Source organism: Equus przewalskii, chromosome 3, assembly GCF_037783145.1.
Source record: "Equus przewalskii isolate Varuska chromosome 3, EquPr2, whole genome shotgun sequence".
Classification (NCBI taxonomy): Eukaryota; Metazoa; Chordata; class Mammalia; order Perissodactyla; family Equidae; genus Equus; species Equus przewalskii.
Window position 1 is genome coordinate 86,861,905 of NC_091833.1, and position 23,853 is coordinate 86,885,757.

The 23,853-nt window shown below is 43.2% G+C and overlaps 1 protein-coding gene across 15 annotated transcripts in view; it reads left to right on the plus strand.

Moving 5' to 3' along the window:
• The first annotated feature begins 8,747 nt into the window (after positions 1 to 8,747).
• RBM47 (RNA binding motif protein 47) overlaps positions 8,748 to 23,853 on the plus strand; it is a 148,452-nt gene continuing 133,346 nt past the window's right edge. For 2 of the 15 annotated variants that reach the window (XM_008524036.2, XM_008524046.2), the window contains exons 1-2: positions 8,748 to 9,434; positions 9,583 to 9,739. The gene's annotated coding sequence lies outside the window, so the exon portion shown is untranslated. The other 13 variants (XM_070615088.1, XM_070615094.1, XM_008524038.2 and 10 more) reach the window with 12 other exon arrangements.

Here is a 23,853-nt window from a genome sequence, read left to right on the forward strand (position 1 = left end):
GCTGTGGAGAACCTATTCCAGTCAACTCGGGAGATGCCCCACTCTACTACCTGCAAATCTCCAACACTCTCTACAAATCCCTATTTTGACTGATGGCCACAGGAAGCTGGAAACCTTGGAAGTAGTTGCCTCCTCTCTTTTTCTCACTGCCACTCACTCCCTTCTTCCTTACCACATTCAGTTGGTCATCAGATTTTCTCAGTTCTATTTATTTGACATGTCAGAAAGGGATCAATTGCGATAAATAGAAATCACTCTAGTTGTTTTAAGCAGAAAGGGATTTATATGTGCAATTAGGTGCATACACAGTTGTTGGCAGAGTAGGCGCTGGGCTGGACTTTGTGGTATGACTTCCATAGTAACACTGCAGAACTCGCGTGACAGCCACAGTCAGGGAGGTGGGGAATCAGAAAACCACCACTGGAACTGTTGAGTTCAAGGACACACCACTTTCTTTGCAATCTGAGGTCAGAAACGTCCCAGTCCTTTGTTTGCAACAGAGGCATGATATGTTTGCTAGATACACACCAGCAAAAAATGGGTGCCCTGCGCCTTGTGCTCTGTGCTCTACCCACAAAGCTAGAGCAGCCCTCTAGGATGCTGCCACAGGAACACTCCATGTGTTGATGACTTTACTTGCTGGAAGAAACAGCAGAAGCAGCCAGAAACCTGGTCTCTTCCTCACTTTTACCTTCCAAATCTTACACAAGTGGATTGGTTTGTCAGAACTCATATTACATTTGGAACTTTAACTGCAAGGGAGTCTGGAAAATGTAGTTTTTAAGCTTTCCAGCCTCAGTACAGGAAGGCACACTGGAAGGAGAGTGGAATGAGATAACCCCTGCCCTATGGACCTTCTCATCTCTTACCTGAACCGCTGCAATTTCCTCATAACTGTCTCTCTGCTCTCAGTTCTCCTCTCCTCAATCCCTGCCCTGCGTTGCACTTAAAACACACCCATGATCACATCAATTTCCTGCTCAAAATCTCGTCACTCATAAGAATAAAGACCACCTTTTTTCAAGTCCCTTAACCATCTGGCCCAATGCACCTTACCAGCTGCAAATCCTGCCACTCCACCACACCCCAGGCTTCAGTCTTACCAGATGCTAAAGTTTTCACCGCCCCTCCCCCCGTCTTGTTGTTGTTCATGAATTCCCCTGATTAGAATGCTCTGCTACCCTTCATTTTCTCACTTTTCAAATGTTACCATCTCTAGGAAGTCTCTCTCACTTTGCCCCTCTCCCACACAGACAGAATTAATGGGTTCTTTCCGACATTTTGCATCCATCTCTATTGCCCTCCTCACTTTGTATTATATGCAGTTATGTGTGTCTGTCTTTCCAACATGAGAATGGATCTTGTTTCTACTCTCCTGTGTATCTCCGGTGGGTGACTCTTGGTAGATACTCAATAAGTATTTGTTGAACAAGTGAATAATTGAATAATGCATTGTTCTCCGTGTCTAGGACACCCAGTCCCATCTGACTATCTTTTCTCTTCAGCTTATAGATATCTCAAGGTCTTTCTGGTCTCAAAAAGCAAGATTTCCTTTGATCCTCTGGTTATTATCCCATCACTGTTCTTCATTTCAAGCCCGGATATTTGAGAGGGTTGTCTACACCTGCTATCTTCACTCCTTCACCACCTGTTCACTGCTTAGCTTTACTACTCCACACCCTTGTCAAGGTCACCAGTTATTTCCTAACTGTTAAAATGGTAGTTTTTACCTTATCTTACTTAACCCTTTGCCTCACTTGACTTTGCGAACATGCCTGCCTTGTTGAATCTCCTTCTTTCCTAGACTAACACTTTCTTCTCAGCTTTCTTCATGGGCTCTTTTCCCTTTGTCAGGACAGAGTCTCTGTCTCCATTCCTCTTCTCTTCTTGCTCTCCCAATGCTCTCAGTGATCTTATGGCTTCAAGCACCACCAACTTGTTGCCAAGAAACTGAAACTATGTCTAGGGACATTCTCCTGCCTGCCAGGACCACCTGATGAACTTCTCACTAGGCCTGTCTGCCTACGTGTCCCACAGGCACCTCAGATTCAAGGAGATCAACAGTCAAAGGCTTCACAATGGCCCACAAGGCTGCACGCAATCTGGCTTCATTATCTTTCTAACTCATTTCCTATCACTCTCTCCTAACATCCCTCCTCCAGCTATACCAACCTTCTAGCTGTTCTTGAATATGCCGAGAACACTCTTACTCTGCCTGGAGTACACTTCCTCTGAGTGTTTGAATTGCTCTGTCTCTCATCATCTTCAGTCCCTCTCGATGTCACCTTCTTAGATCTTCCCTGACCACCCTTGAAATATTGCAACCTGCCCCAGCTTTATTTTTTCTTCCCTGCTTAACTTTTCTTCTTAGTACTTACCATCACCAAATCTGCTGTATATTTTACTTATTTATTTTGTTTTTTGGTCTGTCTCCCACAATGTGAGCTCCATGAAGATAGGATTTGTGTCTGTTTTGTTCACTGCTGTTTTCTCAAGGTCTAGAACAGTGCTTGGCACATAGTGGGTGTTCAATAAACATTTATGAAATGAATGACCATCTCTACTCCAAATCTTCTCGTGTCTCCTATCTCACTCCCAATATCTGATCAATCACTAAGCCCCATGACTCTTACCTCCTAAATATATCCTGAGTCTTCTCTTCTTCATCTCCTTTGCTCCTACCCTAGACTCTAACAGATATGCCAATCTGATCTCAGCACTCCCTATTTGAAACCCTTCTGAACTCATTAGCATAAAACATAATTCTCCTCATGAACTGACCCCTGTCTATCTCTCAATTTCATCTTACACCATTGCCGTCCAACCCTCCAGCTATAGAAAACTTGCCTCACACCCCTAAATCCGCCATCTCTGTTTCTTGGTGATTTTTACTCTCCTGAAATATACTTCTTATCTTCTTTACCCAGCTAACTCCTAAGCAACCTTCAGGTCCCTCAGTTCTCACACCATCTCCCCCAGACCGACTCCCTGAGCATAAGTTGGGCTGCCACTAACTTCCTGGGCTTACACACTATAAGTCCACTGGCTAGTTGCTTACCTGTTGCCATAGAGTATGAGTTCCTCAAAGAGAGGGACCATACCTCATTTATTTTTCTATATTCGGCATGATGCACAGAACCTGACACACAGTAGATGCTTGATAAATATTCGTTGAATGAAACAATGGATGGATGATTGGATGATTAATCATAACAGAAGATACTTACATCGGGCTTATAACGGTCTGGCGCTGTTGCCAGCACACCACTCACAACAACACATGGAATTTTCCTGATACTCCTAATGATGTGGGTACTGATGAGGAGTCTAAGGGCCTAGATGGTCAAGCTATTTCTCCACAGTCACACAATTAGTAAGCGGCAGAGACAGGATTCAGACTCAAGTATCTGGCTCCAGACTGTGCTCTTAACTACAGTGTTTATACTGGTGATGGATGGATAGATGGTGTATACAAGGATATTCCAAGCAGAGAAACAATAGAAGCAAAAGTGAGAATATTTACCTTTTTTTTTTTTGAGGAAGATTAGCCCTGAGCTAACTGCTACCAATCCTCCTCTTTTTCTGCTGAGGAAGACTGGCCCTGAGCTAACATCCTTGCCCATCTTCCTCTACTTTATATGTGGGATGCTTACCACAGCATGGCTTGCTGAGCGGTGCCTTGTCCGTACCCGGGATCCAAACTGGCAGACCCCGGGCCACCAAAGTGGAACATGTGCACTTAACTGCTGCGCCACTGAGCCGGCCCAAATTTACCTTATTTTTATGTGCGTTTTATGGTTAGTAAATCTGGCCACACTTGGGGCCAGCCTGGTGATGCAGCGGTTAAGTTCACATGTTCTACTTCGGTGGCCTGGGGTTCGCCAGTTTGGATCCCAGGTGCGGACCTAAGCACTGCTTGTCAAGCCATGCTGTGGCAGGCGTTTCACAAACAAAGTAGAGGAAGACATGCACGGGTGTTATTTCAGGGCCAGCCTTCCTCAGCAAAAAGAGTAGGATTGGTGGCAGATGTTAGCTCAGGGCTAATCTTCCTCAAAAAAAAAAAGAAAAATATCTGGCCACACTTGCAATGAATTCTATCCTCTAAAATGCTCATATATTCATACCCTACAGTGTATGTCAAACTAAAACATTATCTGTACTTTTGAAAACACACATATTCATTCTCTAATGTGACCTTAAACCTCAGATCTGAGATGAGCTAAACCTTACCTCCTTTGACACACACTTCTACAGACTGGTATCACAACATTTAAATATATATCTGCATTCACTCATTCATTCATCAAACACTTACTGAGTGCCTAGTATGTGCCAGGCACTGTCTTTAGACTGGCACTACCGCTACTGAAATACTCACACTCATATCTGAGATAATCATAGACATATACAGAACCTTCCGTAAGGCTGTAGAGTGTAGTGGTTGGGATCATAGGCTCTGGAGCTGGCCTGCCTGGGCTAAACCCCAACCCTGCCACTTTCTAGTGGGACCTCAGCAGTGTCACCTGCTCTGTGCATTTGTCTCTTCACCTCTAAAATGGCTATAAGAACAGTCTATGTCATGGGGTTGTTGTGAGGATTAAATAGTTAACACATGTAAAGTGCTTAAGACAGCATCTAGCAAATACTCTAGTAAGCACTTAATAAATGTCAGTAATTTTATGTTGACAAGCTTTTCTGATAAGTTATGGCTGAGTGATTGAGCTTCTTATGTGAGGCTGTTTTCTATTATAAAATGAAAAGAAATCTGGAGATCTTCTCTGGTGGGGAATAAGTCTTAAAGGGATATAAAGGAATTAACAGCACTTGTTGCCATAACAAAACCATTTCTTGGTCTCGAGTGGGCCTTTTAGGGCCTATAATTTACAGGAGTGCTCCTTCCATCTCAGCGGGCGGGTGGAGGCGGGGAAAGCCTTGGATCTAAGCAGGCGGGCCTTGGCAAAGCTATTTGTGCAGGAAGAACGAAGGTCAAGGGGCTCCTTGTGTTGAAGGCCTTTCTCAAAATGAAGGATTTGGCTGCCGAGATTAATGTTCAGAGGGAACCCCTGCTATACTTAATTCCCTTTTCTGTGAACTCAGTACATTTTTAAAATTCAGTTAGGGGCCCTCCTACGGTGTGGCATGGAAACCACAGACCAGACGCTCTTCTAACAGAGTTCTGAATGGCCCTCCCGCATCCTTCGACCTATGGGCTGATGACTGCGTCCTAGGGTTAGTTGCTGGGCTAAGGATTTTGGATAAAGAGTGCCTAGAAATAACATGTCTTAAATTTGCACACATTAGAGCCAGTGGGGATTTAATATAAAAATTAAAAAATGAAAGATTTCTTTAGAAAAGGCTTCTGTGGGTAGCTACATGAGGAAAGGAGGGGCTGTGGAAACTGTGGGGACGAGAGGTCTCTCTCTGGGTCGAGTTGCTTGTTCCAGATTAAAATAGGGTTTATTTTCTGAATAATTTCTGTTGGGAAAAATATCACCTGCCTCAATAGAAAGCTTGGGTTCAGGCTGCTGGTTTTATTCTATCCTGCAATAATTTTTCTGTTCCTGGTAAAATTAGGGGAAATAGGTAGAAAGTAAAACCACTGGGAAGATATTATCCTTTATCCACTATAAGGTGCTACCTAAAAGGTCGGCTGTCATAAGAAATAAATAACAGGGGTCGGGGTGGCAGTGTAGTGGTTAAGTTCGCGCACTCTGCTTTGGTGGCCTGGGGTTCACGGGTTCAGATCCCAGGCATGGACCTATACACTGCTCATCAAGCCATGCTGTGGCAGCATCCCACATACAAAACAGAGGAAGATTGCCACAGATATTACCTCAGAGACAGTCTTTCTCACAAAAAAAAAAAAAGAAGAAGAAACAGAAGTTCCCCTCCCCCCCAAAAGTCAGTTGCTTATCATGACCTCACCACTGTCACCAAAATTGTTATAGAGGGAAATAATAAAACAGTAATATCACAAACAAACAGCAATTATTACGTGCCAGGCATTGTTCTAAGCTCTTTGCATTTATTTATTATATGCCTCATTTAAGTCTCACATTAGTACGTGGTCTCTGGTCTTTAAGAAGAATAACTAACATGTAGTGAAAGCTTAGAGTGTGTTGAGCACTGTGCTTTTATATGTATCATCTCATTTAATCCTCATGAAGACCCTACAGTTAGTTTTGCCATCAGCACCAAGCTGAGGTTTGGAGAGTTCCCAAACTCTGCCCAACACCCCACGACTGCCAGGTTGCGAACTTGGACCCTGCTGACTTCGAGCCCAAAGCTCTTTACCTTGCTACCCCTCTGCTTGTCATAGAATTTGCAGTGTACACCGTAGGGTCAGCACATCTCACTCTTATAGGGCACAGATCTTTGATAGGGTTCTTTGTGGGTTTCCATGTCTTCAAAATGAGAAGTGTCCAGAAACTATGGCCGGAATCTCCTGGCCCTCTCCCCACAACTAAGAGCTAAAACAATCTTCTAGAACTCTTTGATTCTGCTCCCTAACTGGGTATATGAATAGAGTAATCACAGTTCTAGTAGTAGTGAAAAGCAGTACAAAACCTGGCTTTGCTACTTATCAGTAGCTTAGAATAACTCTTTTTTTTTTTTTTCCTGAGGAAGACTAGCCCTGAGCTAACATCAGCCACCAACCTCCTCTTTTTGCTGAGGAAGACTGGCCCCGAGCTAACATCTGTGCCCATCTTCCTCTACTTTATATGTGGGATGCCTGCCACAGCATGGCTTGCCAAGCAGGGTGTAAGTCCACACTTGGGATCCGAACCAGCGAACCCCTGGCGGCTGAAGTGGAACGTGCAAACTTAACTGCTGTGCCACCAGGCCAGCCCTGGAATAACTCTGTGAGAGCCTCAATTTCCTAATCAGAGCAATGGGGCAATACAAATGATTTGTGCTTTGCCCATACTTGCCTCACATGGTTGTGATGATCAATGATAATGTATCATTGGGAATGCTATGTAGATAGTGGTTATTATTAGACTTTGGTTCTTTACCAAAGTCTGAGGCTTGCCTATGTTAATGAGGGTATCTTGGAATAGTGTTATTTGATCTAAGATTTAAATATGGAAAAGACAATTCTTTGTGAGCTGTGGAGTGAGTTTTTCCAGGTACAAAAGGAAATACCATTTCTTGATTATCTTCTACGTACCAGGAATCCTGATGAGATTTCACCTCTCATTTAATTCTTCTAGAAATCCAGAGAGGCAGCTGTTATTATTTTGTAAGTGAAGAAACTGAAGCTCAGAGCAGTTAAGCGATTTGTCCAGCGTCACATAGCTAAGAAGTAAAATTGAGATTCAAACTCAAATCTGTAGGAAATCAATCCCCGTGCTGTTTGCATTCATTCCATCACATTGCCTCTTAGGCAGAAGGGAAAGAAGGAAGCAGAAAGCAAAAAGCAGGGCTCTGCAAAACAAAAATGCCCCAGGATAATGGGGTTTGCCTGAGAATAAAATAATAATAATAATGATAATGATAAACCGGCATCAAGGTTAACCACAAAGAAGAAATAATGAAAGTTCACATTTCTTTTGCCATAGCCTGCCACTTTAAAAATGTTTTAGTTTTGCCATATTCTGGGGGGGTGGCGGGGGTAGTGTGAAGTAGTTAGGAACAAAAATTATGCCTGTTTAATTAGGTGGTGGTGGGCAAAACTGAGAAAGAAGCAGCAGAAGTGTCAGGCAACATTCGAGAGAAAGGAATTGACTCAGAGTGGCCATAAAGACTCACTTCCAGGGACGTATGCCTCCTCAAGGGCCATCTTCCCTGACTCCAGCTCCAGTTTACGTGGAATCACTGACCTCTACACTTTCAAACTCATTTTATTATTCCTGGTCATTATTCCCCAGGCTTTGGCCCAGGGCTTCCTATGGAAAAACCTGTTCTGAGGTGGAAAAATCTGTGAGCCTGAGAATGGCCCCTCTTGAATTCTGTAACTCAGAGGGTCCCTGACAGTAAGAGGCTCTTGAGGCCACAATCCAGATGCTTGTGGAAAAGAAAAGAAAAATTAAGGCGAATGTGGAACTGGAGTTTTGAAGTTGTCTTAAGGTTGCGGAGCCCCCATTCATGGCTGGCAGTGTCTACCCTCAGACAGAATGAGAGAACCAGATCCAAGGAGTACTACCACTGCCTGCTGTTTATAGTTCACCCTGACTTGTACTGACCACGAATGAATCTGAAACTCGGAAAATGTTTAATTGATCTTGGTTAAATCTTGCCCCATAGGGAAGATAAAAAAAACCAAAGGCATCTAAAATGTTTCAGAATTCTTTGCTGGTTTTAAGGAGTCATTTTTCCTAAAGGTGGCAAATGCTGCTTTTAGATTTAACTAGAATTGGGAACTAGTACTGGCCTCAGCACTCAGCGAAACCAGGAACTAATTGACCTCACTGTCTTCATCTGCAAAAGGGGGATAAAGGAGAATTGATTTGTCAGGTTCAGATAAGAGGAGGTGCGTGAAAGTGCTTGGTAAAGTTCAAAGGGCCCCATTAATATAAAGGGATTATGATTTCTTTAACAGGGAAGTTATGTGGAGGAAAAAAGGTGTCGACACTGATCACATTTTAGCCTCCAGTAATCATTTTCAAACGTTTATGAGGAGTTAGAAAATTATTTCCCCCTATTTCACACTGTTTTTCAAATGACAATGACTGCTATTTCTCCAGCATCAACTTCTAACTGAATAGGTTAAGTAACTCTCCCAGGGTCAGTGCCTAGTCCAAATCAGAACGAAGCACGCACCCATGGCTGATGGCTGGGTCCTGGGTTTCCTTTCTATTAGTGAACTGCATGGAATGTGCAGGCCAATTTATCTCCATGTATCTTGTCAATCTTGCAACTTTTAAGTGAGATGGAAATCAGTTGTACATTCCTTTACGGGAACTTTATTTTCCATTATATTCAAGACTGTCCACCATGAATGTAAACTGTTTGCAAAAATCTCATCAGAATCTTCCAGAAACTGAGGCTGAGAAAGGTTTAAAAAATTTGCTCATGGGCTTACAGCTAGTGAGCGGCAGTGCAGGGTCTAGAGCCCCCTTCTAACTCTGATCACGCCCTCTGCACTTCAGAAAAAAGCCATAGCACAAATACAAGTAATAATAACAATGGCCGCTGATGCTGTGTGCCAGGCACGGTTCTAAGCTCTTCGTATTAACTCATTTAACCAGCCAAAAATATTTCTGGACAAGTTCTTCGCTAAAGTAGCCCAATGAGAAACAGCACATTTTTTTCTCAGTTGAATGACACTGCAACCCGAAATCACAACTCCGTTTTAGGTTCCTGGTAGTGCCTGCTTCCTCTTCTAGTTTGTTTAGTCACAGAATTCGATTTCTGCTGGCCGATTACGCGCCTGCAAACGGGCTTAGCGCTCTATTGAAATGCGTGAGGCTCCTTAACTCTTGTGTAAACAGGTAATGCGAAGGGGAGGGGCTCGGATTGCCGGTTTCTTGGGGATTGGATGGGGTGGGGGGTTAGAGCCGACTCCCCAGAGAGCAGGCAAGGTTAAGGGAGGGCTCGGCAGCTGTTTTTAAACGCAGTGTTTTTTTGTTCCCTTTCTAGAAACCAGCTGTAACTCTAGGTCAGAGCGCATTAAAATGAGCCACTTCTGAAAGAGCAGCGCCCAGGCCCCAGGCCCTGCTGCGAAGGTCCCGGCAAAGGTCAGGGCTTCGTCCTCGTGACGTTCCTTCTTGCGCTCGCCTGAGCCGTCATCTCTCAGGTAAGGACACTTTGGGAGGTCCCCCTTTCCATCAGGCCCGGCGCGGTGCTCGCTCTGATCCTACCTGGTTAAACGACTTCTTTAGTAGGGAGAAGACCGGGGGTGGGGTGGGACTGATCGGCTCGTGATTCAGCGGCAGGTTCCTTATTCCTCAAACATGCTTCTGCTTGGTTTCTCTGAACGGCCCAAAGGGGGCCAGACGTCTGATGCGGACAGATGTCTTCAGGTGAAGCAGGTGCCACTTCTGGGGCCCTTTCTGGGTGTCTGAAATAGACGTGACTTTTTGAGCGGGGAGAGAAGTCTGACTGGTGAAGTCCCCAAGTCTCTGCCATCAAGGCAGTTTTTTTTTTTTTTTTAACCTTCAGCAAAGGTATCTGCGCTCCTAAAACAACAGGAATGTTGCGCTGGCCTTTAGCCAGCGGAGGCTCAGCGGGCTGGATAAAATTTCAGTGCAGATTTACGGGAAGTTGCCGGTGTTGGGAGTAAAAATCTGGTTTGGTGAGTTTAAGGGAAGGGAGTAGACGAGAGACAACCTTGCTACTGTGAGGCGAACGGCCTCGGCTGGGGGAGGGCAGCGGGCGGAGGGAGGAGGGCCCGGGGAAGAGCTCGGAGAGACTCAGAGCGCTCCCCGTGCGCAGTGCCGGACGCAGCTGGGCTCCCGGGGCCGCCAGTCTCCCCCGGGTGCGGGACGGGCGCCGCGCCGCCCGCGGACTCGCCGCGCTTTCAGCTTCTCGCTCCCGCCAAGGAATTTAGCCCCAGAGAGCTGCCTTCTGGTTATCGCTCCTGCTTCCCACTTTGGAATGCGCAGTTCGGGACAGTGAGAAGCCGGGGGCTCGGAGAGTTGTCCTCGCTGAGGGTTTCTCTCTGCAGGTTTCCAAGGTTAAGAAATTCTGACAAACTGGAATTCCCAGAGCCTGAGAGCTAAGTCTCAAACGATCTGTTGCTTTAAGCGGCGCGGTGGGGGAGTAGCTGGACACTCCTTATTTTGGTTTTACATTAAAAAGAGGGAGGCCGAGAAGATGTTGTAGGGTTCCTTCCTAGCTGTGTAAATTGCTACCGGGCTGTGAATGGTGTTAATTTCTGAAGTGGGCGACTCCAAATACATAACAAAGGTAAGGTGGCTTTTGGAAATCCTTCTCACTACTGTGCCTTAATCTTACGTTTAGGGCCCAATTTTGAAATTTTTTTCCTTTTTCTTCTTTCTTTAGCCCTTAGCTCCCACATTCTACCACCCTCCTTCCGACTCTGGTATATTTCGTGGGAAAGAAAGGGTTTATAAAAGGATTTTAAAAGCGTCAGCTTCTGGAAAAGCAGAAAATCATGTACAGTCAGCCCCCTCATGTTTCCTTTTCCATACCCGAAACAGATTTTTTTTTCACCCTTGAAAACACGTCATTGGGCCGTCCAGAGGCACAGGTGACTTTTTAGTCAGATTATTGAGGTGAGATTGGGAACATTCATGACAGGCATCTTATTAAGTGTTAAGGTGGGAGGGATGTATCTTTCTGTAGTAATTTACCTCCAAAGGTAACCCTGAGCGGAGGTTTAGTTGTAAAGTTAAAAATCCAATCTGCATAAAAGTATAGGACTGATGAGGAATTATGACAGTTGACGAATCACCAGTCACCCGATATTTAAGAAATCAGTTAAAATAAAGTGGAATTTTTCAAGTAAATGATTTATTTTTTAATTAGGTAGAAGTTCATTTACTCTTGGGTTGTGTCCCAAGGCGTGTGGGGATGTGGCTCCTTTCTTGAGGCTTAGAAGGATAGTGTCCTCAAGGTGTTTACTTCTAGGCCATTACTGATTTGAATGAAAAATCAAGCAATTTTTTCCTAGTGGCATTTTAATGGCTCACTCAGTTTAGCAGGAATGTAGATTAGAAATGTGTTCTTTAAAAATTTTTTTTTTAAAAAAACTGTTCTTTTAAAAACTTTTAATGCTGGAGTCACATGAATCTTTTAGGAGAGAGAAAGCGAAGAGTTGACAACACAACTGTGAAGACGTTGCCACAGTTTTAAGCACTATTACAATTAGATCAGGAGCATTTGAGAATTGCAGGTGCCAATTCTAAAAGGTCAAAGGTTGTCAGCGGCATAAAACACAGAACCCCTAGACAAACCGGAATACCCAATCAAGGCCATGAGATAGCATTTGTGGGAGTTTGTGTTGCTGTTAATTGAAACAATCATCTTTGTCCCGTTGATGATGTGACATCTTGGAGGGAAACAAAGCCAACCCAGGCCAAAAGGGAAACAGGAGGAGGAAAAGAAAGAAGTTTGGGTTTTTGTATCCTTTTTTATCTACCTTCCCCTTGTCCCTGTTCTGGTCTTCGTATCGTTGGCCTCTTTGACTCAATTACTGCATACTGGGAGAATGAGGGATCAGAAATTTCACAAGAGCCCAGCTTCATGATTAACTTTCAATATTTGTTAAGTGAAGAAATGAGCTGACAAAAACAAAGCAGCTAGCCTAACTCTGCCAAGCTTCTTTACTTGACGAGGCTACACCTAAATTCATCTGAAAAGAGGCTTTTTTTTACATATGCTGAAAATGAAGCAAATTTTGAAGATTTGTTGTCTTCCTCTTGGTTTTGAGCTTTCAGAAGCTTGTAGGATTGAAAATTCGACATCATCACTTTATTCCAATCGCCATAGTTTTAATAGTCAACGTGTTTATTTTTGATTCCCCCACTGTGCTGCTCCAGACTATATTTTGAAAGGATTCTGCCTCAAACAGTTGGTGACACTGAGGATGAAGTAGACTCAGAAGGGAAGGAAACTATGTGTTTCTGGACACGTGTCCTGTATACTTGCTCTCACTAGTGTTTAAGACGACTCAGATTATTTTTTCCTCATGTGCTAAGAACCTTCCGATTAGACTGTTCTCTTTGGTTTACTAGTAATGGAACCTGTTCTAGGTAATTTAAACAAAGATTACAAGGTTAAAATAGATGAAATTATTTTCTTAGAAAATGAACTTGTTTTTAAAATTCTACTCTTGATCTGAAGATTGAAAGTAAATCATGTCCTAAATGATTGAGCTTTGACTGCTGTAGGAAAATATTTGCCAATTTCAGACAGGTTTCCACCTCCGCTTTTCAAGACCCTTCTGATTTTTAAAGGATGGGCAGGGGAATGGATGTGGGGGTGCTGGTGTGTGGAGGGAGATCCCCTCAAAATTGGACTGAGTTTCCAGTGAAACTGTGATTAGGGTTTCTCAGAGGATGCATAATCCTAGAAAAAACTTACTCTGAAGAGGGTTTAAGTTTGGGATTCATAAGATTTAGAAAAAGGATATATTTTGCATGAATCTAGAGTTTGTGTGCCAAATGTTTATGAAGTTACAGTGAAGACGTAAATGCAGTTTAAAAAGTGGTTGTCAGAATGATTCCCAGTTAAAGGTTTTGTTGCAGCATTTCAACTACTGGCCCGATTAAGAGATATGTTTTTCCTCTTGGGAGCAGTTTCAGTGTCTTATGATGACGTTGATTTTCTGGTTTAATCTGGTAAGATGTATGTGTTAGTCAAAACCACCTGCTTAGAGTAATTGCTTCAAAGAACAACTGGAAAAAGATTTTCAATCATAGCAATGCAGAGATCACTTGGGTTCTGAGATAGGAGGCCTTTGAAACCTCCAGTGAAGAACTGTTGTAGAAATGATAATAAGTAATTGTTCAATTGTCATCCCAAGTTGTTGGAAACATGTAATGCTGGAGGGATTTAGGGGGAAATGGCACCCTGCCACCTTTTGTGTGTGGTCCTGAATCATCTTGTCAGTAAAACAATCCTGAGATGGTGTGAGCTTGATTTCTGATTGTTTCTGCTTCTCTTGTCGTGGTTGCTTCCCCTTCCATTCTGTCAGCATCTGTCTGGGGGAGAGGAGTCAAAGACCCCTTGAAGTCAATGCACCCTCTCTGTTCGGAACCTCTTATATTTTACCCTGAAAAAGACATGAGGGAGGAGTTGTCCAGTGAAAGCAGAAGGGAAGAGAGTGTCTGGAGGAATAAATGGAATAAGTGGCCAAGAAACAGGTGCGTTCCAGACACCATTAGTAGTATGGAGTTTACCAGAAAGCTCACACGGGAGATTGTCAGTGCCGTCAAACCGTGGCAGGTGAACTGGCAACTGTAAGAATTTGAAGCTTGTCGCCCCTTTTGTAATTACAGTGCTCCCAGGGCTCTGCAATAGATGGCTAATTTGAATGAATTTAAGCTATTTCTTAGTACAAGCAAAAGTAATCTGATTACAAGAGGCACAAACCCTTCAACTACACTCCCACTGCGCCTTGCCTTGCCTTTCTGCCGTGGTTTAGGACACCTGAAACAAAATCACAGCTCCACTTATGTAACTTGCATATATAACATGAGCATTCTTTTGTTGTCAATATTCAGTTTTTGTCATCAGAGGAACTTAGTTTATGCAAAAATGATTTGTGGGTATGTTTAGATGTATATAGTTCATATGTTTGTAAGATACACAACGTAAGTAAACTGATACTATAATAGAAATGATTGAGTGTAGTTTATAGTTGCTTTTTTGGTAAATCTTATCTGGTTTTAATAGTGGGGTCATTTTAGAAATCAGAAGTACAATCTCTACCTTTCTGAAGGCCATTTAAGAGAGATGACATCAGAAGACAGAGTGCTGGTGTAACCCGGAAAGCCCTTTGTGATTCTGGGAAAATATTAATCCTTTGGCCTCAGCAGATTCCTGCTTCTGCAGAAGTGTATACTTTATCTGTAAATTACAGCCAGTCACATTAATCAAGAAAACAATATCTGGTCTCCTCTGATCTTTGGGGATACTGTAGGTTTGCGGCTCTTAGGAACATGGCGGCCCAGTGCCAAGACCGTGGTCAGTGCCGGTGGGTGGGTGTTGAATGCAAGCGGAGTTGCTGAAAGCTTTAGCCTCCTGATTCTGCTTTGCTTTGGCTAATAGTCAATTTTGCTCATGTTCTTTGAGTTTCCACCAACTGGGGAGAAAGAGAACCTGATCCCAGAAGCTATGGATAATCCACATATGGGTGAGCAAGAGTTAAGTATACAGTACGTACCAGTGGGCAGTGGATGGGTGTACAGTGAATGCAGGGCATTGTGTAACTGAAACAGGAACAGGACGCCTCCACCTGATCAAGGAAACGCCAACTTGTGAAAATTATAATAGAAAGTGTTTACCTTTGAGAGCCCTGAGACCCGGCTCAATCATTTTTGTAAAACCTTTTACATGTCAAAAGAAAAAAATAAGTACTTAATCAAATGAAGAGGATTTTCTCAGGTGGATATTGTCTAGATCAGTTTGATTGCCATTCTGAAAATGTATATTTGGGCCTTTTGAGCTCAGGTAAAATAGTCAAGATTCTAAAAGTAGGAATGCTCGTCCACGATGATAATAACACTGTGACTTTTGAAAAGATGGCTTAAATAATATTTCTTTTTGTTTGTTGTCATTTATTTAAAAAAATAATAACATGGTTCTCGGTACACCAAGCCCTTGCCAAGATTAGGCCCATCTCCTCAGTAGCTTTCTCAAGACAAAGTTGCCTTTGTGTTCCCACAACTGGGAGGGTTTGGTGACACAGAAAACTCAATGGGGCACTGCAGCTTATTATGAACAGAAAATTCAATGGCCTGATGTTTTTGTTGTGGTTTTTTTTTTTTTTTTTATTTTCCCAGCTGATTTCTGTGATATATTTCTCCACGCAGAAGAAGGTGGTGGTTGTGGATTACCGTGGACTTTAATGAGATCATAAAAGGCAAAAGCTGCCGCCTGCTGACGCAGAGGGGAGCGCAGCTCTGTGGGCTAGTTTGTTCTCAGGGTAATCGGCAAAATGTGGTCACGTGTGAAGAGAAAGAAAACGGGGTTAGCCAGAGTGAAAATGACAATTTGGGGGAAAGGGATGACTTCCTGCAAACTCCATGGCAGAGTGGCTAAGAGCATAGACTGCCTTGGTTCAGATCCCGGCTCTGCCACTTATGAGCTGTGGGACTTCAGGCAGGTTACCTAATCTCTCTGTGTCTCAGTTTCCTCAACTGTAAAATGCCTACTTTACAGGGTTGTTATAAGGATTAAATAAATTAATCTATTGTAAGGAGGAGTTTAAAACAGTGCTTGGCATGTAGTCAGTAAGGTATGATCCATAGTCCTCATGAAATGTGGACTGTGTGTTTGGAGGCGTTTCTGTGTTTGAATTCTTGTCCCCTTACCCTTGTCCATCTGAGAGTTTTCTTTGGTGACCTCTTCTGCTGGTTGGAATCCAGGCTTCTCTTCCTAACATCACTCCTTGGCTTTGACCAGATGGCCATTGCCATTGTAGGTGGGCAATGTTTTGCTAAGTTTCTTTTGGTTTTAGTATCTTAGTTGTATAGGGAAATGATTACTTAGAATCACCAAGGTATTGGGGCTGGCCCAGTGGCGCAGCAGTTAAGTTCGCACGTTCCTATTCGGCGGCCCAGAGTTCGCAGGTTCAGATCACGAGTGTGGACATGGCACTGCTTGGCAAGCCATGCTGTGGTGGGCGTCCCACACAGAAAGTGGAGGAAGGTGGGCATGGATGTTAGCTCAGGGCCAGTCTTCCTCAGCAAACAGAGGAGGATTGGCAGCAGATGTTAGCTCAGGGCTAATCTTCCTCAAAAAAAGAGAAAAAGAATCACCAAGGTACATTTTTTCTTTTCCTCTCACTAAGCTATAAGGGGTTGATTACAGACACAAGGAATGATGCTGTTAGATCTGTCCAGTGAGAGACTGCCAAGTGTCCTGCCGAAAATGGAGTGTAGATTCTGGAAATGGATAATGCAAAGTAGAAATTTTCTGTGTAAAAGAACTTAATATGTGATACTTAAGTAGTTCCTGTTATGACTTTTACTGGTTAGTACTAACCAGTGTGATTATAATATATGATACGGGACTTTCTCAGAACTGCCACAGTGCCTTATCTGTGCACTTCTGGAATTTTGTATCACTCCTTGCTTTTATGCATGCACTATTCTCCATATCAAACAAAAATTAAGTTTCTTGGAGACAGGATTTGTGTCTGAAGAATATTTTGCATCCTTCAATCTTCCTAGTTTATAGTGAGTGCTCACTAAATTAAGAATTTCTTTGGCCAAATACTTTACGATTATACACACATAATGGCATTTTTGCATTCCCTTGCTTCATATACTTTCTATACACCATATTTATTTGGATGACTTCTATGTCTTCCACAAGTATTTTACAAAAATATTGTTGGGTAGAGGAAATACAGTGGAGCTGTAGTGAACTCAGGCAGGAATGAACCAGAACGGAAGCCCCCTCCACAGCCAGGCCTCTGAAAGCGTGGCCAGATGGGGAGGCCAGGAGGAGGGAGGGGGCAAATTGTGACAGTGCTTAGGTGCCCATCACATTGTTTAAAAGTTTATACCTCTTTTTCTGCTCTTTAACGTTCTTGAAAGGGCACAGACTTATTAATAGGTAGCTATGAGAAGGAGGAAAAATGCGTTTTCTTAAAATTAGAAGGAATTTATTAGACAGTTGTTAGGAAAACGTGCATTTTCTCAAAATTAGGGAGAGTGAACGAAGACATCCAAGAAAGGAAGGGCAGTCTCAGGTGAATATGCAGATCTGTGAGGCACAATGGATTTTTTTTTTTTTTTTTACGGGCTAATGGTGTACTCTCGGCCAAGCAAGAGAAATGAGGTAGGAGGGCAGGTGGCTGGAGAAGCATTGGGAGAATTGCGTCCAGTGAAACCCTTTTTGCAGAGCGAAGGGACTCTGCTAAGGAGTTAGCTCTTCCCAGTTGGTGCAAACAGTAGTTTGGCCCGGGGACCTCCTTTGCTCTCTGCTCCACTTTGTAAGTTCCAGGATCCACCACAAGGTATATGTGGATTTGCCAGTGAGCAAACAGAAACTTCCCGTGAGCCCTGGAATTTGTGCCTTTCATCTGCAGTTGCTCCATATTCGTAGATGATCACTCCTAGCAGCTGGAACGGAACCTGGGAAGGCAGAGTCTTGGAATAGTCTCCCAGCAGCCTTCCCAGAGCGGCACCCAGGAGTCATTCTCCCTGTGAGAACTGTAGGAGGAACACAGACCCTGAAATGAAATGGTAATACCCATGTTCTCGCACATCCTGGTAATGTTTGAAGGGTCTTGCCCTTTCCCCATAGGCTAGAGCTAGTCAATGAACTAGTCAGTGAAACTGCAGAATCTGCCTTATCTGTTCTCCCTGCTTCCACCTTTGCCCTGGCTTCATATACTTTCTTCTTGACACAATATCCAGAGCAACTCTTTTTTTTTTTTCTTTTGGTGAGGAAGATTGGCCCTGAGCTAGCATCTGTGCCAGTCTTCCTCTATTTTGTATGTGGGATGCCACCATCGCGCATGGCCTGATGAGAGGTGTTTAGGTCTGCACCTGGGATCCGAACCCACAAACCCTGGGCCACCAAAATGGAACAAGTGAACTTAACCACTATGCCACCTGGCCAGCCCCAAGAGCAACTCTTTTAAAACAGAAGTCAGATCATGTCAATCCCCTGCTGAAAACTTTCCAGCACCTCACCATCTCACCCAAAAGCCAGCGAGGCACTAAATTTCTAGTCCCACTATCTCTTTAATCTCACCTCCTATCACTCACTCCGTTTTACTTGCTCTGCTTTAGCCACAGTTTCATACCTCAGGGCCTTTGCACTGGCTGCTCCCACTCCCTGAACCATCTTCTCCAAATATCTGTATGGCTTACTTTTTCACCTCCTTCAAGTCTTTGCTCTTCCTCCCGTTTTTTAAACAGCAATTTCACCTTCCTGCTGGCACTCTCTATCTCCCTCCATTGCTCTGTTTTTTATATAGTACTTATCACTTTTTAGCATGTTATATAACTGTGTGGCTCACTGTGTATCTCCTCCCCACTAGAATGTCTGCTTCCTTTATTGATGTATCCCAAGCACCCTACAGCAGAGCAGAGTCTGCCAGAGAATAGGTACTCAAAAAAATATTTGTTGAGTGAATGAATAAGTCACACTGGCTTTTACACACCCCAAGTATGACTGAAAGTGTAGTACAACTTGTGTGTTCTACTCAAAATACAGTCATGAACGTATCTGTCTGAGTGAGGGTGGGTTTTTGTCCTGGACCTCTCCTCTTACGCCGCCATGTTTCCTCTGGCTTCTTTATTTTCTCTGCGCTCCGTGGAGGCGGATGACTAAGTAACTAGCAAGGCAGGGCTTTGTGGTATGGCGCAATCATTGCAGCCCTTCTGTTTCCAAATCAAAGCCTCTTCTTTGGCAATCTTTTTGTGATTTCCATCTAGTCCTTGCAGCCCTCTGCTTTGAACCAGTCTTGTGAATTGCATGCCCTACAGATAATTATACTTGGCTAACTCATGTTGCTATATTGTTTATCACTTTTTCTATTGTCATTTAATTATAATTAATGATTCTTCTCAAAGTAACTGTCAGGACAGGTTTTTTTTTTTTTTTTTTAACTATCTCTGTTGACCTTTGAGATTTTGCCAAATGCCATCTGCTGCTGCTCCAGGATTCCGTCTAGATTTTTCTCGATGGCAGAGCCCCATTAGGTATTTTGCCTTGACCTGGCATGAAATGAGTGCTAGTGTCATTGTCTGAGTGTTTCATATTTCCTCGGAACCTTTGGACAAAACCTTGGTCTTTTACCGAGAGCCACAACAGCTCTCTGTTTGTCATACCCATTTGCTAGCCTTGGCCTCATTCTCTACCTTTGCACGATTACCTTGGTTTGGCAAAATGGCTTTTCTTGGTCCTTGGAGGTACAGCTCCCTCTATGAATCCTTCTGTTTCTTTTAGATCCATCACTGGACACTGGAAAGGGCTTCCCCACTGGTTGGTAGAATCCTGAGGCTGCTAGGCTTGGGGACCCTAGAAGTGGTCTTGAAAGTGAGTATACACTCCAGGAAGGTGCTTGGAAGTAAAAACAAAAACAAAAACCAACAATAGTGTATAAATTCTGCTGAAGGTACGTGGAAATCCTGGATTTAGTCATTTTTGACTCTTGTTCGTCATGGCTTGTGGCTAATTTAGAATTGTTTGGGTTTTTCTCACTTCTAAGTTGATTTGGAAGCTATTATCATAATTGATAGTAAATTGATTTAGAAGCTCTCATTCCAGTTGATAGCAACTGGACAATGTGTTGAGGAATTAGAAAAAACCAAAATAGACCTAATAAACAGCTAATATTTGTAGTTCTTTCTGCAAATCATTTTATTACTTACCATATGTACTGAATGGGACATTAAAAGTGAATAGCGTATAAATGTTAAATTAGGTCTGTCTTTAACAATATACTGTGTGAAGGAGCTGGTGGTAATTATTTATGAGTTAGAAAAATTTATCAAAATACAGACCTAGTAAATAGGTACACTTGAAAAAAAAAGAGATGAATATCAATTGAACTGGTTTAAACCAGACATTGAAAAAACCTATTTTTCTTATGTAGACACAGACTCAACTGTTATTTATTTAGCAGCTGCTATGTGCCAGACACTGGGTACTAGGTATTTAGTGGAGAAAGTTCTTTGCCCTCGTGGGACTTCCTTTGGGGGTGGAGATGGGGTTCAGTACTCTGAAGGAACTAATGGGTATGAGACAATAGGAGGTGGACTCTTAGCTACAGTGGTCTGAGAAGGCTCTTCCAGTGAGGTGATGCTGAAGGCGTCTGATGGACAGGAAGATCTTTGCTAGATGGAGTAGCATTTGTGAGGGTCCGAAGGCTGGAAAAAGCTTGGCTTGTTGAGGGGCATAAAGAAGGCTGATGCTGTTGCAGCATTGGGAGCTAGGAGCAGAGGGGCACGAGAGAGGGTTGTGGGGGTTACTGAGACCTCAGTATGTAGGCCCTTCAAGACCGTGGAAAAGAGTTTGCATTTTGTGACTGCTGAGCCCAGTGGAAAGCAGCTAAAGAGGATTGACTTGTTAAAAGATGACTAACGACTGGTCAAAGATTGGATTGGAGGGCACTGTCACAGCACCAAAGTGAGAAGATTATAGTTCCTTTTTGAGGCTTGCTGTGGAGGTGGAGGGAAGCTGGTCACCTACGTGGGATTTCTTCTGTGCTTCCTCCTGCCGTTTTTACAGTCTCAGTTCAACCCTGGCGGGTGTCACCAATGGCTGGTGGTGGCCTGGATGTAGGGGTGAGGGGAGGAATGAGGATTCTAGCTTGAGTTACTGGGTGCAGTGAGGGAGACTGAAGGAGAAGAGGTATGAGGAGGGGGGCAGTGGGAATCAAAAGTTGAGTTTGGGGGCTGGCCCTGTGGCATAGCAGTTAAGGTTAAGTTTGGTGTGCTCTGCTTTGGTGGCCCAGATTCACAGGTTCGGATCCTGGGCACAGACCTACGCCACTGTCAGCCATGCTGTGGTGGTGACCCACGTCCAAAACAGAGGAAGATTGGCATGGATGTTAGCTCAGGGTTAGTCTTCCTCAAGCTAAAAAGGAGGAAGATTGGCAACAGATGTTAGCTCAGGGCGAGTCTTCCTCAGCAAAAAAAAAACCTGTTGAGTCTGGGTCATGTTCACTGAGATGCCTGTTAAACATCCCAAGGAGATGTTGAAACCTCCAGCAAGAGTGGGAACCACCTCTTCTAGGCAACTATCTTGCATTTCAGTATTTCTTTCTTTCTCACTATGTCCAGATTTGCAAATATAGATAAGGTTTGGGGACTTTTTTGTATCGCAAATGTAAAAATAGTATTCTAACACTAACTGAGCATCTACTGTGTATAGGAAACTGAAGGGGGGTGGGTTAGGGTGCATTAACATTAAAAAAATGTTTTTTTTTTTTAGATTGGCACCTGAGCTAACAACTGTTGCCAATCTTTTTTTTTCCCCCTTCTTCTCCCCAAAGCCCTCCAGCACATAGTTGTGTATTCCAATTGTGAGTGCCTCTGATTGTGCTATGTGGGACGCCACCTCAGCGTGGCCTGATGAGTGATGCCATGTCCACGCCCAGGATCCGAATGGGTGAAACCCTGGGCTGACAAAGTGGAGCATGCGAACTCAACCACTCAGCCACAGGGCCGGCCCCTACAAATTCCTAAGTATAGTTTCAGCCGTCAAGAATCTTCTAATTCAAATTAATCTTATATATTTAATATTTCAATATTAAATGTTTGATATTTGCATTATGTGTTAACATTTATATGCTATTATAAGTATTATAGTATATGCTAAGATAATTAAATATATTTAATATAGAATATATATTTAATGTATATTAAATAACATATGTTTAATATTGAAAACTAAGTATAAATCATGCACGAACAAAAATTCACCCCACATTACAAAAGATAAAAAAATATTACATTGAGTGATGAAGCATAGTAGATTTCCTTGTGATTTACGACTGTGTAGGGCATGCAAATTCATGCTGTAAATAGTGACACATAAAAATGGATTCACTTAGAATGTATATTTCTCATGTCTTCCTTACCTAACTTCACGCGGGCTTGCTGCACGTCTGCGTGTTATGTGTGTGGAAACTGGAAGCCAATACAAACACACTTTAAACTCCATTGCGAAAGGCTGAGTTGTATCTCTAGCAGACCCATTTTTTGAGCAACTAGAGTAAGCACTGGCGTGTGATGGTAGATGAGGCACAAGGCTCTTGGAGCTTAGAGGAGTGAAAGCTTTGTCTGTTCATTTTTGGTACCGCCACTGCAAGCCTGCCTCCTCCACCACTGGTTATTCTAAAAAAAAAATGATTGAGCATATATTTCCAGTTTCGTAGGAATAAAATGTTATATTTTGGTCTGAAGCAATGGGAAACTTCAGTCCAAAAAAGTAATGGTTTAAAAATCAGAAACCATTAGGAGTGGGTGGAGGTAGAAGAGGTTACTATGGATAATGTTTTGTAATCATGCCTATGGAAACTGTCAACGGCTGCAGCTTTTCATTCTGGTATGTCAACACCAGAGGAGCCCTCGAGGTGTAATCAAGTTTATTATTGCTTAATTGGACCAAATGGTGTGGTTTTTGGTTTTGCATAAGATGGGTCAGTTTTCAAAAGGATATGTAGTGCTTGACGATTTCACATTTATTTAAATTCTGTTTGGTTTTTTGTATGTGAGGAAGATTGGCCCTGAGCTAACATCTGTGCCAGTCGTCCTCTGTTTTGTATGTAGGATGCAGCCACAGCATGGCTTGATGAGCAGTGTGTAGGTCTGCGCCTGAGACCTGAACCTGTGAGCCCTGGGCTGCCAAAGTGGAATGTGTGAACTTAACCACTACGCCACCGGGCCAGCCCCTAAATTCTGTTTTTAAGAGGACAGATACTTTGGTGAGGCGCTGCTATAATGCGTACCAGAGATCACACAGAGAAAGGAGGAGGTTTGTGTCTGAGGAATCGCTGAACAGCTATCTGTAACTAAATATTTGAAGTTGAAAGTTAAAAATAGAAAATAATAATGGCTAACAAGGAGCTGACAGTGAATGAGCAACTACTGTATGCTAGGCATGACCTTATTTAATCAACAAAACCGCCCCTAAGAAGTCAGTCCTACTATTTATTACTCTCGTTTGTAGACGTGAAATGAGGCACTGACAGGTCAAGCAGCTTGCCCAGGGTAAACAGTAGTCAGGATTTGGACTCTCATAAGGCTTCCCAAATGAGGTCAGGTTTGGGAAAATCCCTGGACTGGGAACTAGTCTTCTTACCAGGATCTGCCACCGGTTTATAAGGCCTCAGACAAGTGACCTCGGACATGGCCTTTCACCTTACTGGCTTTTAATTTCCTTACCTTTAAAATTGGGTAGGGGGCCGGCTCCGTGGCCAAGTGGTTAAGTTCGCGCACTCCGCTGGGGCGGCCCAGGGTTCGGATCCTGGGCGCGGACATGGCACCGCTCATCAGGCCACGTTGAGGTGGCGTCCCACATCCCACAACTAGAAGAACCTGCAACTAAGATATACAACTATGTACAGGGGGTGGTTTGGGGAGATAAAGCAGAAAAAAAAAAAAGATTGACAACAGTTGTTAGCCCAGGTGTCAATCTTAAGAAAAAAAAAAATAAAATAAATAAAATTGGGTAGAAGGGAGGGGACTTTTCTGACAGGAGTTATGTTTCACAGTGCTGTAAATTTCTCCGAGTCTTTCTGCTTTCGTGGTTCAA